We start from the raw sequence: 17,267 nt of genomic DNA on the forward strand, positions 1-17,267 counted from the left end.
ATCCTGAATCAGCACTTCTGACATACAGGGATGATCTGATCCTTTCTCATCTCTGATCATTCGCATATTATCTGGTTTGTCTTGTGTGTTTATTGATGCAGGGGTAAAAACTTGTCCTGCATCTCCCCTACTTACTAGGTCTGCAAGGAGGATAAATGGCCTGTTGTGGGGTGGAGGGAGGGCAACACCTCTGTCACCTCAGTCTGTGTAGTTTTGCCTACCTACAGGTTAGCACAAGCAAAGCATTGCATGGTACGGTGTTACCTGCCATCAGAGAGGACAAAGTATGAACCTCTGCTTTTGTCTCTCACATTTATGCAGCCCTTTCTGCCAGCTAATGGCAACAAAAAGTTTTCCCCTTTGAAGCAGGCACAGACTCAATTAATGCAATAATTCATGCACACCAGAATGCCATCATAAAACCATTGCAATAGTGCAATGACTGGTGGAAAGTAGAATCGGTATGCACAGAAACAGCAACTGGGATGATCCTGTTTGGCAAGTATATCAGAAACAACATCTGTGCTGAGTCACTCTCCTCTCACTGCTTCCCCTCCTGCTTTCAAGAAACAGACCATGAGACACCAGAATAATGATCAGAAACAAGCTACCTCCTTATCTTTCTTCTGTGTATATAAATTGGCCTGATTAGTTTACACTCAGATGCATCTGATGAAGTGAGCTGTGATTACTAGGCTACAGGAGTGTCGAGCAAGCTTCTTGTCAGGTCATTACTTCTGTGCCAATGTGAGAAGTGGATGGGGAGAGTGGCACCAGCAAGGATTGGCACAGGAATAGTCCCTGTTTGCCTCCAACTTGCATCTGTTTCCAATGGGGAGGTGCCATTTTGTTCCATGATGTGAGACCAGACTGAGAGCAGAATTATTAGGCCCATCCACAGATTCTTGTATATGCAGCAACAGACCAGTTGCCATCACACCTTCCCTTTTGCTTGACTTTCTCTTTCCTCTTTCGTCATGAGATCATGGGACTGGTTTCTGTCTGCTAGTCACACGGGGCCAAAAATACAGGGTTTTTTGTCATCAACTCCTGAAAAGGCCATGAACTAGGAGAAGGGGAGGGGCTCCACCTTAATCCACACAGAAGTGGCAATTTATGCGAGAGGAAATCACATGGGCCATCCCCACTGCAACCACTGAGGTTGCAGGAACTGGTGTCAACCATGCAAATCATCCTACCATTTGGCTGACTTGCATGGATGACGCCTGCTTATGTTGCCATGCAACATGGTACCTGACCTCACAGAAATGGCAGCCACACCACAACAATAATGAACAAATGATGGGAAGTATTCCTCTTCCCTTCAAACAGGCCCTGTAATGCCTGTGAAACCACACATGTTCTCATGCCGCTTGTTTCTTAGCGATGATATACTGTGTTGAATGAACTGCTTAATGAACTCTATCTGCCTGGTAGATTACCTACCAATGGGAAAGACCTAGCTTTGAGTGATGCGACTGCATGCCTGGAACCCTAAACAGCACTTGGAAGGCCTTTATTCTCAAGCCAAGTTTACAGATTTCATAAGGCATTAAACAAACAGTGTAATGTTTTCATATAAACAAACTTAACTAACAGAAATATTTGCTCCATTTCCTTTTCCCCACTGCACCAACCTCATGTTGCTTACTAGAGTTGATGGGATTAATACCTGTGTGTAAGTTAAACTGCTTTTGAGCCAGTAGCAGCCTGTGAGCTGAAATGCTTTTTGATAGACATACACTCAGACCCCAAGAAGAGAGGCATACATATTAGTCCTGCTCCCAGTTACAAGTATACAAATAAAATTTATAATCATTCATAGAGATTATCTTTTCCTTTTCTAGAAATTCAATAAGTAAAGCTTTGTTCTTCATTCATGACACCTGTGCCAGTGGAAACATTAGTTGCTGATTTTCTAGCTGGCATTCAGCCCTTTTCATTTGAGCACCATCAGTGAGAAACAAAAGGAGGTACAGGATGGAAGCAAGCAATCCTCTTTGCCCATTCTACAACTTTAGCCCAGTACAGATGATAGCCCCATGCATTCACTAAACATGCAAGAAGAAGGGCATTGGTTCTGCTCCCTGGCTTGGCACTGTCACCTGGTAATCTTCAGGGTACAACCATATGGAAGAAGTTGCCACGTGTATACACCTTCCCTGTGATCAGCAGTGCTGCTTTCTGAACAACATTGATCACAAGGAGGGAGAGTTTGCATATAGGGATATGCACTTGAAAAAAAAATGAAATTTTTCAGATTCATAATTCAAGAGTGCCCAGACCTGTATTCTGGATTATGCAGGTCACCAGTGTCATTTTGGAATTTGTCTTTGTGTTTTTTCAGAATTGCAAAATATTTCAGACTCATTCTTCCCTATGGGGGAATGTTGGGGCAGAGGGTAATGAAGTGGCTGTTTTTCAAGAAAATGACGCCAAAATTGCAAAGAACCTAGTTATTCTTATACACTAAAGACCCTCCAAGTTTCAAGTGAATTGGATCAAGGGATTCAATACTATAGGCCCCTGAACAAGATGCCCCCTACTTGTTTCCATTGTTTCCTATGGGAATGGAAGAATCCATGCTTTCTCTGGGACAAAGAAGCCAATAGATAAACACACATGAGCAACCACTGACCAAAAGCCTCCAAATGCCAAAAGAGCCAACATCAAACCAGAAAATCTCAGCAGAACCACAGGCCAGCCCAACACAACCAGAGAATCCAAACCAAACCAGCATAAGCAAGAGATACTGTTGCAGGCCTAACCAAACCTGTAAAATTGAAGAAAAACTGGCCTTGAAACTATAAAATACCATCACCATATATTCTCAAGAATTTCCAGAATTTGGGGGGGAGCATACAAAATTATCAGTATTCTGAAAAATATCCAAAAAAGAAATGGGCACGAATTGGAAAAATTCCGAACCATACGGTTCATGGTTCATCGCATTTCACGAACCACAAACTTTCATGAACTTGTCCCTGTTTGTGAACTGGTTCATGAAAACACCACTTCTGTGTCAGCAGAAGGTCTGCAGAGAGCCTATCCCCCCTGTTTCCTAGGAAACTGATTGATCAGCACCATGCTGTCTGCAGTGACAAACCGAAATACGAACCAAATGAACCGGGCTAAAATTCATCATGGTTTGTGAGAAATGAGCTCCCACGAACTGCCTGTTCACGAACCACAAACCAGCGCAGTTTGTGACAAACTTTGGTTCATATTTTGGTTCATGCCCGCCTGTAATCCAAAACTATTAATAAAATATAATACTGATAAGGCATAAGAGCCAGTGTAGTGTTGTGGTTAGAATGTCTGTCTAGGATCTGGGTGACTCAGGCAGGGTTGAACTTCTCTTGCTCATGTCTTCCAATTTTGTTAGAATGGATCCCCGACTCCCACTTTAGACATGAACATGCCGCCCTGAGCCTATCTGTGGGAAGGGCGGGGTATAAGTCGAATAAAATAAATAAAATAAAATAAACATTTGGAAACATAAGCAAGAATCCTCCTGTTATTTCTGCCGCTCCCGCTACATGTTTTCTTGGTCTCCAAATTCTAACTCTGCCTGATGTGCATGCATGTGATGATTTTAATTGCATATAAAAGAAGGTCCTTTACTTCTGTCTGCTTGAAATTTGGCAGAGAGGATCCCTTCAGGTGAGAGGTACAGTCCTTGAGAATGTATCTCCCTCACATGGGGAAAAATTATAGCCTGAAATATATTTCCCATTGAAATCAAAGGAAAAAATAAGGAATATAATAAACACATAGTAATATAATATAGCAACACATAGTAATATAATATTGTAATACTATATTATAGTCAGGGCCGGTGCCAGCATTTCTGGTGCCTGAGGCAAGATACCTGCTTGCTGCCATGCCGCCGGGGCACCTGGCTCGCCAGGAGCTGAACCAAGGTGGGCAGCAGTGGCGAAGGGGTGGAGAGGCGAGCAGGGCAGCCCGCTTCCCCACTTGCTTCCCCGCTCGCTGCCGCACCACCAGGGCGAGCCTGGCTTGCTGCGAGCCGAGCCAAGGCGGGCAGCAGCGGCAAAGAGGCGGAGAAGTGAGCCACGAGCGGCGCAGCCCGCTTCCCCACTCATCTCCTTGCTTGCTGCTGCGCCGCTGGGGCACTCTGTCAGGTTTTCCTTGGGGTGTAGCGGTGGTGGCAGCGGCGGAGCCTGGACTTTGGCTGCTCAGCTTCGTCCTGGGCATGGCTGCACCAGGCATTGGCATGCTAGCCAGTGGTCCCTGGATGCTTCTAGGGAATACACAGGGTCCTGCTTCGTGGAAGGAGGGGAGGTATACCTCACCCATGCACCCTCTCAAGCCACCAGCAAGCCCTCTCAACCTAGCATCTCTCCAGTGTACCTCCTCCTCCTCCCTCTCCTCTGTCAATCTTACTCCTCATATCTTCACACTCTCTTGCTTCTCGCTCCTCCACTTCATCACTCGCTCCTCCGCTACACAACCCACCACGACCATTCTCCTGATCCATCTTTTATAGGGCATTCCATCCTCGCCCCTTCTCCCAGGTTCCTGCCCTTGCCTGATGCTGCCCAGCTGTGTCTGCCCCCGGGTGTTCCTTCCTTCCCATTACTCCTGCCTGGCCGCCCTCACCTCTCTGGCAGGGTGGGGCTGAAGGCAAACTCCTCCCACCTGGGGCTTCCCCCAGGTGGGAGGAGTTCGCCTTCAGCCCAAGATGGAGTTTGCCTTCAGCCCCAGGGCTTCCCCCAGGTGTGTCGCCTTTCCCTTTTTCCTTCTCTCCCCATCCTCCCTGCAAGACTGGGCTGGCCGGGCCCCTCCAAGCAAGGCGTCGTGTCCTCTTCTGCCTTTGCTCGCAAGGACTGGCACCCACAAAGGGAGAGTTTCGCCGCCTCCCTTTGCGGGCTGGGGATGTCGCTTTCCCCTCGTGCTCGGTCCGGCGCTTCCTGTATCTCCAGCCCTTCTGCAGAACTCTGGCCAGGACCGTGAGTCTCTTGCCCTTTTAGGTGGGTTTGGGAATTTTGTCCTTGTCTGGCTTCCCCCTCTGACTCCCCTTTCTCTCCCCCCATCACTGCCTCTGACACCCCTTTCCTCTCACCTGTCGCTGCCTCTGCCTCCCCTTTCCTGAGGCTTCCTGTGCCCCCTGCCGGCATTCCTTCAGGGGGCTGTGTCTAGTCTGGGATGTTTGGGTCACCCAACCCTGAACGCACTTGGCTCGCCGGGATCCGAGCCAAGGCGAGCAGCAGTGGTGAAGAGGCAGAGAGGCGAGCGGGGATGGCGCCTCCTTCTAAGTTCAGCTCTCGCAGCGGCTGCCCCCACTGCCTCAATGGACGTGCCGGCCCTGGTTATAGTAATATAGTAATAATACTGAAGAAATTTTTTCAGACTATAATAAAATAAAAACAACAGAAATGGAGAGATAAATATCTGAGAAGGGGTAAAAGAGGAGACCAAACCAAAGAGAGCCAGGAAAAAAAAGTCCCATGTTGGGCCTACAACTTCCAGAAGACATGAGAAGTAATGCCTGATAGCTTTATTTCAGTCTTCCAAGCTAGGCATGAAATTGAGACTAAGCCGGTTTTGATTATAGACAATCTTTTCTGAGCAATCAGTAAGATACTTTTCATACCACTGGCGCCCTCATGAAATGGGGTTAGCTTGCAATCTTGGTTGGTGTAGCCAAAGTTGCTTTGAAGTTACCTTGATCCTTTTTCTTGGAGAAAGTACAGAGGCTGAATTTAGTGCAATATTCCATCTCTTCAGGGGCCTTTTCTCAAAAGTGATTCACAATAACAAGGATGGCCCAGCGTCTTCAGCCTGAGGGATTCATTTCTCTCTGGACAAATGTTTGGTGTCTGTATCATTTCTGGCTACTATGTCACCACCTTCTCAGCTTGCTGAGGGACTCCCTGCAGTCTCCAAGTTCATGAAGCTGACAGGAAGGGGATCCTAAAGATTGGGAAGTTGAGTGAGAATATCATGGATCACACCTGTCACAGTGTCCGTCCTTAGGCCTTTCCCAGGAAATGTGAGAGCCACTTGCCAAATAGAAGCAGTGACACACCTCAGTCCCAGCCTAACACTGAGAAGGGTGACAGGGGATACAGAAAGGCAAACAGTGATACCCCTATTTGCAAGCAGCCTTTCATAGCCCACTATAGAAGCTCAGGATCTGGTACTTCATTCCGCAGCATGTACAAATCAGGCCTGGGAGTAGAACAAAGTTTTGGTGATTGGTCCATGGATATATGGAAAATCTGAGGGAGAAATAAGCACAGTCCTCTTTGCTCCTGTCAAGATTGTGGCAATACCTATTCTCTTTCAACTAACAGATCTGTGCTCTCTGACATTCTGTTCATCATGGTTTATATAAGGCAGCACACATTTTTTCTACTCTAGTGCCAACTTTCCTTGGTTTCTCTCATTGTTCTAATATTACCCAAGGGCATTTTCATTATAACCTCAAAAGCTGGCCACAACAGGAAATTCTATGAGTTCTATAGCTCCTCTCACACATGATCACATGTACTATCCTGGGAACTACAGGCCAGTTAGCCTGACCTCTGTCCCAGGGATGATACTAGAGCAGATATTAAAGGCACCTTCAATTCTGTGACTCCTACTCATTGACCCAGGACAGCATTCCTGATCCTTCCCTGTGACCCCATTGTAGCTGCCTCCTTTTCCCTCCCCCTGCTGTTGCCCAGGAAATTGATGGAGAGAGGGACAGGAGCCCAGACATCACATTTTTTCAGGAGTCTCCAAAATTTTTCAGGGGCAGAATTTTGGTATCCCCAAAATTTTGGGAATGTCCCCTGCCATTTTAGGTATTTCCCAAATGACCCAAAATAGCACTTTTCGGGTACATTTTTGGTTTGGGATATCCAAATGCACACCCCTATGGTGGGAGAGAATTGTGTAAGCTATCCCAAGCTCCTTGGAGGAAGTATGGGATAAAGGTATATAGACAGTTTGTAAGCCTTTCAAAGCAGCAGCCAATTTCGTTGTTAGTCATAGTTCTGTATATACTGATATAATAATAATAGTAATAATAGTAATAATAATAATACATCAAAAAAGATGAAAAGAAGTAAGCCTCAAGAAAAGGACACATGACACATGAAGCTATCTTATACTGAATCAGATCTTTAGTCTTTTGGGGTCAATATTATCTACTCAGACTGGTAGTGGTTCTTCAGGGTCTCAGACAGAGAGAAGTTTTTCCCATCACCTACTACCCGATCCTTTTAACTGCCAGAGACTGAATCTGGAACTTTCTGCATGCAAAGCAGATGTTCTACCACTGAGCCACAGCCCCTCCTTTTCTACCACAGGCAACATCAATTGTGTGTGCGTGAATGTATTTTGAATAATTACTTTTGAGGAAAAGCAATTATATTCAAAGCTTCATAGGCACTGACTAGCACCTTTCTGAGCCCATCCCCCCTCCTTTTTTGCTTCTAGAGATGGACACAAACAGCATTACGAATGAAAAAAACCACGAACAGCCCAATCTGCTGTTCGCGAACAAGCTGTTTGTGAGGCCCCATTTTAGATGAAGAAGTGGTTGTCGCAAGCCTGGTTCGTGCATTCGTCCACTGTTCGTGAAGCCAGACAGTCAGGCACCTTCAATCAATTCCCTTGGCAATGGAGGCAGGGACTGCCTGAACTTTGTCTGCACTCCTTCTGTTGCCCTGGAAACCCAAATCTAAGCCCAACTCAGCTTGATGGGCATGTCTTCCTTCCAAGTGTGGAGCTCCAAATTGGTTACAATTGGTTACATGGGAGCAGAGACCAGGGGGGAGGGAGGGGGAGGGGGTGTTCTGTAGCCATGGGCACTCCAACCTCATCCCTGCAAACCCTGTTACGCAGTTTTGACTACCAACCACAGACCTCCTGTTTTGCTCAGTGGGAGCTCTGGTTATAAACGGGCACTGTGCTCCCAGTTCTGCCTTTCAGCATTTTGAGAGAGAGACAAGGAGAGTGCACTGAAGCTGGGATTTTGTGTGTGTGTGGAGGGATAGGGATCTATCCCTTCTGGTTCCAGGGCTGCTGCCAGGCCTTGGGGCCAAGCTCAGTGGGCACCTCGGCTGAGGGCTCACACTGATTAGTAGTATTACTGCCTTATCTGATTCTGGTCAGGTATCTGGGAGTGCTGGGCTAGGGCTCTACCCCCTCCCTCTGGTTCCAGGGCTACTGCCAGGCCCTGGGGCCAAGCTCAGTGGGCACCTCAGCTGAGGGCTCACAGTGTTCTCTCCTTCTAATTCCTCCTTAATTCTTGTTTGCTGGCACAATGAGGCCTCAGGCGAGGGCCAAGGGCGGTCATGGGGGGAAGTGCAGATTGTCCCGGTTGCCACGTGAGAAGCTGTACTGGGTGGGCTCAGGGGCAGCAGAACCTCCCACTTCCCAAGATTCAGTTGTGGGTGCTGTGGAGGATGCCGAAGAGCTCTTGCAGCTGGGGGAAGAGGATCTCCTTAAACTTTTTGAGGAGGAGGAGGGCCAGGGGTCCACAGAGGAATGGTTGGGGTTTGATAAAACCTCCATCCGGTCTCCATCCCAAACTCTCGGTGCTGTCGCTGTCTGCAGTCCTCCTCTCACTGCATCTTCTGGTGCCAGTTCTTCAACGTGGCCAGTAACCCTTCGTCCTCCTTCCCCTGGAACAGTTAGTGGGCGACATTTCAACTCGTTGGTATGGATGCACTTTCGGGACCTTCCTAATGACTCCCGTGTAGTGGGGTGCCATGTCTGTGATGGCCTGGTGCTCAAAGGCAATTACCCAAAGCACCTGTCTTCAACAGTACTGAGTAGGCACCTGAAGATGCACCACCTGAGCCTGTGGTCTCCGTCCTCGGGCCAGCGAAACATCCGGCGGGGGGAGACAGAGGGCTACCAGCTCTTCTGACCTGAGATCAGTGGGAGGGTCACTGGAATCCACCCCAAGCAAGAAGCCTTGCCCTGAGGCTGCTGGTGGTGGGAACGGAACGGTTAGGCAGGCCGCCTTTGTGGAGGTTGTTAACTCAGGGTTGGGGACAGTGCTGCTGAAAAGGGTGAGGTCAAGGGCTCAGGAAGCAGGCATTTGCGTCGTGGCAGAGACGTTTGATTGCCTTACAAGGATTCATCGTGGAGGGCATGGGCTTCCAAAGGCTGCTTCAGCACTTCGCCCCATGGTTCTCCATGCCATCATGGCACTACCAGTCTGTGTGAGACTTGGTGCTCAGGGAGCTGTCAGCTGCCAAACACCATACAGTACACTTTGCAGCAGACCTCTGGAGTGGCTGTCATCATGGTTACCTTGGCATCACCGCCCACTGGAGCGGTGGCATCACCGCCCACTGGAGATCTTGGAGTGGGCTCAAGATCTCCAGCCTGCTACCTGGCTCCAGGGCCAAAGCTACACACTGCTATTACCTGTCCTGTGACTGCTCAGGTCAGGTTTCTGTGAATGGTAGTGTCGTGCTCTATCCCCCCTCAGTTCTTGGGGCTGCTTCCAAGGTCCAGTGCCAAGCTCAGTGGGTTTCTCAGCTCATGGCTCACAAACGTTGGGGGGTTCCCGGTCCTGCTGCACAATGCGGCCAGGAAGCCTTTGTCCTCCTCTCCCTGACAAGTTCCCAGTCCCTCTTTCAACCTCTCCCTCTCTGGAACCGCTCTGACCCTTCCCATCGACCTCTCTTGTCCTGTCGATCCCGTCCTTTCCACGAAGGCAGGAAGGTGAGTGATGCTGGTGACAGCCTCCACTAAGACACAGGAGGGACGGACAAGCATCTCCCGGAGAAGTCTGCGTAATCCTTCACGGTGGATGTTGGGGTCTTCCTTCCCAGTCCTTCTCCGCAATGTGGCTGGTAACCCTTTGTCCTCCTCTCCCTGTCAAGCTCCCAGTCCCTCTTTGGACCTCTCCCTCTCTGGAACTGCTCAGACTGCTCCCAATGGCCTCTCCTGTCCATCCCATCCTTTCCGCGAAGGCAGGAAGGTGGGTGATGTCAGCTGCAGCAGCTTCCAGGTGCAAGGAACAGCTCAGTTGCTGTTGCACATGCAATTGTGCGGTACTGTGGCCCCTGTCAATGGCACCAGCTGTCCCTTCTGGACAGGGGGGAATGGGTCCCGCTGCAACCAGTCACAACCTTTCCGCAAAGGCAGGAAGCTGGGTGATGTTCGCTGCCGCCACTGACAAGATCAGTGGGTTTCTTGGCTCATGGCTCGCAAATGATGGGGGCTTCCCGGTCCTGCTGCACAATGCAGCCAGGAAGCCTTTGTCCTCCTCTCCCTGACAAGTTCCCTGACGGTCCCTCTTTCAACCTCTCCCTCTCTGGAACTGCTTAGACCCCTCCCAATGACCTCTCCTGTCCTTTCCGTCCCATCCTTTCCGTGAAGGCAGGAGTCCTCCTCTCCCTGACAAGTTCCCAGTCCCTCTTTCAACCATTCCCTCTCCAGAACCGCTCAGATGCCTCCCAACCTCTCCTGTCCCGCCCATCCCGTCCTTTCCACGAAGGCAGGAAGGTGGATCATGTCAGCTGCCGCCACTGTCCCACAACTCAGTGAGTTTCTCAGCTCATGGCTCACCAATGAAGGGGTCTTCCCAGTCCTGCTCCATGATGCAGCCGGTAACCCTTTGTCCCCTTCTCCCTGACAAATTCCCTGACGGTCCCTCTTTCAGCCTCTATGGATGGTGCCAAAACGACCCTTCCCCATGACTTGTCCCTCCCATCGTGTCCTCTACCTGACAAGTTCCTGGTCCCTCTTTCAACCTTGCCCTCTCTGGATGGAACCACTATGACCCTTCCTGACCACTTCTCCTGCCCATCCCACCCTTTCTGCAAAGGTGGGAAGGTGGGTCATGTCTGCAGCTGCCACTTTGGGGCATGAAGGACAGCTCAAAAGCTGTTGTTGATACGGTTGTACCGCACAGTGCCCCCCATTCCATGGCACCTGCTGTCCCCTCTGAGCAGGGGGGGAATGGGTCCTGCAACTCCCACCCTTTCTGTGAAGGCAGGAAGGTGGGTGCTGTCTGCTGCTGCTGCTTTTGGGCATAAGGGGCAGCTCAGAAGCTGATGCACATATGGTTGCACAGCACGGTGCCCCCTATCCATGCCACCTGCTGTCCCCTCTGATCAGGGGGGAATGGGTCCCACAACTCCCACCCTGTCCATGAATGCAGGAAGGTGGGTGCTGTCTGCTGCTGCTGCTTTTGGACATGAGAGCCAGCTCAGGAGGAGCTGTTGCTGATATGGTTGTGCCGCACGGTGTCTCCTATCCATGGACACCTGCTGTACCCTCTGAGCAGGGAGGAATGGGTCCCACAGCTCCCGTCCTTTCCACGAAGGCAGGAAGGTAGGTGATGCTGGCGGAAGCCTACATTACTTATTAGTAGTGCCTGTACTGCCTGCTCATGTGCCGTTTCTCTGAGTGGTGTGGATTCTATGGAAGTGCTCTAGCCCCCCTCAGTTCTTGGGGCTGCTGGTCCCTCTATCAACCTCTCCCTGTCTGGAACCACTCTGACCCTTTCCAATGACCTCTCCTGTCGTGTCCATCCAGTCCTTTCCACAAAGGCAGGCAGGTGGGTCATGTATGCAGCTGCCGCTGTTGGGCACGAGGGGCTACCATGGCACTGCTGCCGCCTTTGGGTCTTCCCAGTCCTGCTCCACAATGCAGCCAGTAATCCTTTGTTCTCCTCTCCCTGACAAGTTCCCTGATGGTCCCTCTTTCTACTTCTCCCTCTCTGGAACCGTTCAGACTTCTCCCAACAACCTCTCCTGTCTTGTCCATCCGGTGCTTTCCATAAAGGCAGAAAGGTGGGTGATGTTTGCTGCCACTGAAGCAAAGCTCAGTGGGTTTCTCAGCTCATGGCTTGCAAATGTTGGGGGCTCCCCAGTCCTGCTGCGCAATGTGGCCAGGAAGCCTTTGTCCTCGTCTCCCTGACAAGTTCCCTGCCGGTCCCTCTTTCAACCTCTCCCTCTCTGGAATCTCTCAGACCCCTCCCAATGACCTCTCCTGTCCTGTCCGTCCCATCCTTTCCATGAAGGCAGGAGTCCTCCTCTCCCTGACAAGTTCCCTGTCCCTCTTTTAACCGCTCTTTCTGGAATCACTTTGACCCTACTCAACGACCTCTCCTGTCCATCCCGTCCTTTCCCCAAAAGCAGGAAGGTGGGTGATGTCAGCTGCTTCCACTTCTTGGTGCAAGGGACAGCTCAGCAGCTGTCTGGCTGGAGGGACCCTCAACAGCATCAGCTTTTAATGCAATGCTGTCTTGTCTAGGTTGCTGAATTGGCTGCCATATCTGTGACGGCAGGACAGTGGGTGATGCGAGGGGCAGCCCACAGCTCTCCATGTGGGCACCTACCTGTCTGCCCACAATCCTCTTTATAGGGGAACTGCTGCCTCCCCCACGACTGGGGGGAAGGCATCCTCCACTGCCTCAATGGCCAACACGTGAGCCTCCGCTTCAGCACGTTGGGGGCAGGCCCCACCTCCCACTCTTGGTTCTTTCCTTCCAACTGTCTATTGACAGGACAACCAAGATATTTGGGCAATCCCCAATATCTGTTTCTCTTGTCAATCCAATACAGGTATTCAGTGTATCCATGCATCCCTCTATCCTATACACCTATCCTGTACATATATGCACCTGTCTATCGAGAAACCTATCTATACCATCTACCTAACCATCCAGTGCTCCATGTCCAGCCTGTGTGTTTGGGCGGCAACAGCCTCTGCACCAAGCGAGGTGTGGAAAATATCACCCACCTTCTGGCCTTTGCCAGAAAGTTCTCTGAGGCCTGGTGGGCAGGCACATGGGGGTGCTGCCAGCGAGCATCCAGGCCCCCACCCCCTAGAGGGGAGGCAGCCTGCCACTGCCTCCTCAAGCCCATCAGGCCCGGTGGCCGCCAACATCACCCACCTTCTGGCCTGCACCAGAAAGTACTCTGAGGCCTGGTGGGTGGTCACATGGGGGGTGCCACCAGTGAGTGGCCAGACCCCCCCCCGCACCCTAGAGGGGAGGCAGCCTGCCACCACCTCCCTGAGCCCACTAGGCCCAGCAGCTGCTGACATCACCCACCTTCCAGCCTTTGCGGGAAAGTACTCTGAGGCCTGGCAGGTGGGCACATAGGGGTGCCGCCAGTGAGCAGCCAGACCCCCCCCCTAGACAGGAGGCACCCCACCACTGCCTCCCCAAGTCCGCCAGGCCTGGTGGCCACCAACATCACCTTCCTTCTGGCCTGTGCCAGAAAGTACTCTGGGGCCTGGTGGGCAGGCACATAGGGGGTGCCGCCGGCCAGCGGCCAGACCCCCCCGCCCCTGGGAACGGGAGGTGGCATGCCATGGGAGTCCTCCACTTGTAAACGGGGCCAAAGTCAACTGGCTCCAATTGTATTGAATTGGAGTTTCCTGGGGGCGTCGGGTTTGGGAATGTATAACTCCAAGATCCGTATTGTAATCTTTACCAAACTACCAAATCTTTACCAAACTGTAGGAGAGCCTGCTGAACACTCCCTGTGAATATGGGGTCTCCAAGTGCCAAGGGGGCCGTTCTGGCCCCCACGAACTACGAACAACAAACATGTTTGTTAAACGGGACATGTTCATCAATGTTCGTTGTTCGTTGTTCATGGATGGCAACGAACAACGAACATTGCGTTCATTTTTTTTTTTGCCTTTCGTGCCCGTGTCTATTTGCTTCTACTTTCTGAGCACCCAAGTCAGTCATCATGAACGGTCAGGCTGTTTGCAGTGAGGCATAACCTCATGTTTCCTCTTAACAGGTGAGTGAAAGTGGTCTCAGAAGCCACAGGTAGAATTCAAACACAAAACAAACAAAACTATGGAATTTGAGTGCCACATACCAATTTATGTTGATCTGGGTTTTTCAGAGCACTTCAGAGCCTTTGAAAACACATTCCACCCATCTTTCAGAGGGCTCATTTGATTTCCCTAGATACCAGCACTGTAGTATCAGTGATTATGGATTAGTTTGTTCTCAGGAACCTGTGAAGCATGTTGGAATGCCAGGGTCCATCTGGGCACATTTGCTATAGTTTGCAATATTATCTCTGGTGGTGGTAGGGGCTTAGCAATAACATGGAGATGATTCAAGTGGATCCTTGTTCATAGTTTGCTGTATATAATAGCAGCTTCTCTCACCTTAGAACTTTCTGAGATTACCTGCCCTCCTTAATACTATAGGATGATACACTTCCATTTATATAGCACTGTTCTTTAGTTCAAGCTGGTCAGCTATCTGTTTTGATTTAAACCTCATTCTTTAAAAAGATCTTCACGCTGAGGGCTAATTCAGTCAACTCAGTTTTTCAACTGACATAGCTTTGGTGGTGAGCAACACGATATGCTGAAATTTGCCCATGTGGCAGAGACTTCAGGTGCCTGCTTCAACACAGTCCATGCTTATCTTTAATACTTAGCACCCTCTATCCCCTTCTTTGGCACAGCTCTGTATACAGAACTATAGGATTCCTTGTCGAACTTCAGCCAGGCAGGCTGCTCTTGTGCTTAGCCTTTGCTAATAACATGAGACCACCCCATACCCCAGACACAATTATTCAGCAGCCACTCAGGCCCAGGTCATTCAGGACACAGTCTCCCTTGGAGATTAGTTTATATGCTGGAGTCCAGAAAGAAGAAGGCTGCTGGATAGCTGTACATGAGATGAAGGACAAGCTTATGTAATCAACAGCAGCCAAACACCTTGCTGTGTAGCCAGTTTACTGGCAGCATTGTATATGCCACCTTTATTTATTTATTTGTTTACTTCGTTTATATCCTACTTTTCTCTCCAAAGAGTCCCAGTGTGTCTTACAACATTACCTCTTCTTCATTTTATCCTCACAATAACCTTGAGAGGTAAGTTTTAGGTAGGTACTGAGTTGGTCTGCAGTAGGACAGCAAGATATGGACCCTCTTCTCCTCCAAAGCAGCCATCAGAGGGAAGAGTTCAAGACCACATAAGTGGTACTGGGGCATAATCTGCATTTTCATTGAATTTCTGCAAACAAGGATCTGTTTTCCCTACATAATCGTGTTGCATCTCTTTCCCCTTAGTTTTCCAGTGATGACAGTCATGCATTCTTCTTCTTGTAGTTGGAATTAAGATGGCCATAGCTTCCTGGTATGCTGCAAGTCACAACATATAAGTTGCTGTACCAGTTTTATAATATTATCTTGAAGTTACACTGGCCCTTTTTATTCATCCTAGACTGACAAGTGGAATTCATCTTTAAAAGAAGATGCACACACAACAAATTGCTGTTAAAAATCTTCCTAATTAAAAATGCTGTCAAAAATATTGTGTGATCTCCCCTAACCTCTGCACAGGGTACCGAGGTGGATGGGTAAAAGACATTTGTTTGTGATATGCAATTGGCAGTTCTGGAGATAATCAACACATGAAGGGGAGTGGGGCATTTCTGTTAGCCTTGATCCATGACCTCTAGTATTACTTTCCATACCAGCTTGTGCTGTCTCTGCCCTGCATTTTGTTAGTTACAGAATGCATGTAGAGAACCCAAGCTGATACAACACAAACTTTTATAGCATCTATACAGAAGAGCCCCAAGCACACAGCAGTCAGGGATACAGCCATGGGAAGTAAAGTTGTCAACTGTGGCTTGGTTAATTCCTGGAGATTTGGGGCAGTGCCAGGGGAGGACAGAGTTTGAGGAGGGCAAGGAGCTCAGCAGAGATATGATGCCAAAGCGTTTTCCCTTAGAAGCAGTCACTTCTTCCAGTGAGACTGATCTCTGTAGTGTGGAGATCAGTTGTAATTCCAGGAGATCTCCAAGCCCCACTTCCCTAAATAGAAGTGATCCGGCTTACTTTTCCATCTGTTGATTACTCCAATTGTCATCTGCCCAAGGCAATAGTTTTGAAAATTATGCATAGAGAATAATGCTATCAAAACTTTATACATATTTAACTTATATTCAAGTGATCTAATGCCAACTGGTTTGAAAGATGGTGGCTGAATCATGGGGTGAGATGAGCTGCCAAAACAGTGGCTAGACAGCACACAGGCAGAACAGATGAATGGCACGGAACAGTCAAACATCATGGAGATGAACCGGATTCATAAGTCTGGTCAAAACAAATGAACAATAAGGACTGTCCTCTGCAGGAACGCATGGGAATGACTGCACATCTTCATTATCTGAGCAAACTGTGGCACAGGTAGAGAGATCAACCCCCTGCAAATGTTCATGCTTATGGTTTCCATTCAAATGGTTATGTTCTCTTTCCACATGCTGTCTAACTTTGCAGGCACGCAAAAGAAAAATGGTTGCATCTGGTCAAAACTATCCAATATCAGATGATTTTTCAACTCCTCTGTAGTGCACAATGCCAGAAAAGTAAATCTGCCAGACCTCCCAAGAACACCAGAAAGTTTCCCACTCCTGCTGTCTCTCAGAAAGAGTAAAAAAGGGGCAAGAAGATAAGATCGCTTCTTATCTTAAAGGGGTGCCCGTAATTCAGTTATATTTTCAAAGGGAGAAATGACTCTGAGGACTCAGTGTCCTCAGTTGGATTTTTTTTATCATATAATTTTTATTTCAGTTATTAAACTTACAAACATAAAACATGAGCAATTGTACAATCATCTGAATCACACATCTACAGTCATCCACTACTGCAGTTGTCTACAATCATTTAAGTCATACATATTACATAGACACAGTCATCTAAATCATATACAAACATAAAAGATAAACTACTATCATTTAAATCATATAGTCATCAATCAAATCATATATTTATATAGGATTTGTTTATATATGTTCTTTTCACTTCTATTTAAATATCTTTATTCTATCTTTTCCATCTATCTTCATATCTAATAATAATTTTATTACAAACATATATTGCCAATCTCTTCTCTCTCCCTCTCCCTTTTTCCCTTATAACATTTTCTGTTTAAATCTAAAATTATTCTTAATTTTCAGCTATATAATCAAAAATACTTTCTATTTTTCTTGAAATTTTGTAATATTACTTGGTAAAATATATAACAACATATTTTTGGGATTCATCACAAACTTAAATTTTAATATCTTTTGCATTTCTTCTGTCTAATATTTTCTTGCCTTTTTGCATGTCCATATGATATATGATAAAATGTTGCATCCGTATTCTGACATTTCCAGCACTTTCCATTATACTCTTTATTAGTTTTTGCAATGTCTTTGGGAGTAATATACCATCTGAAGAACATTTTATACCAGTTCTCCTTTGGATATTGTCCTTTTAGCATTTCTTTAAAAATAGATATGTACAAGTGA

This window comes from Eublepharis macularius, chromosome 6 (assembly GCF_028583425.1).
Source record: "Eublepharis macularius isolate TG4126 chromosome 6, MPM_Emac_v1.0, whole genome shotgun sequence".
NCBI classification, from domain to species: Eukaryota; Metazoa; Chordata; class Lepidosauria; order Squamata; family Eublepharidae; genus Eublepharis; species Eublepharis macularius.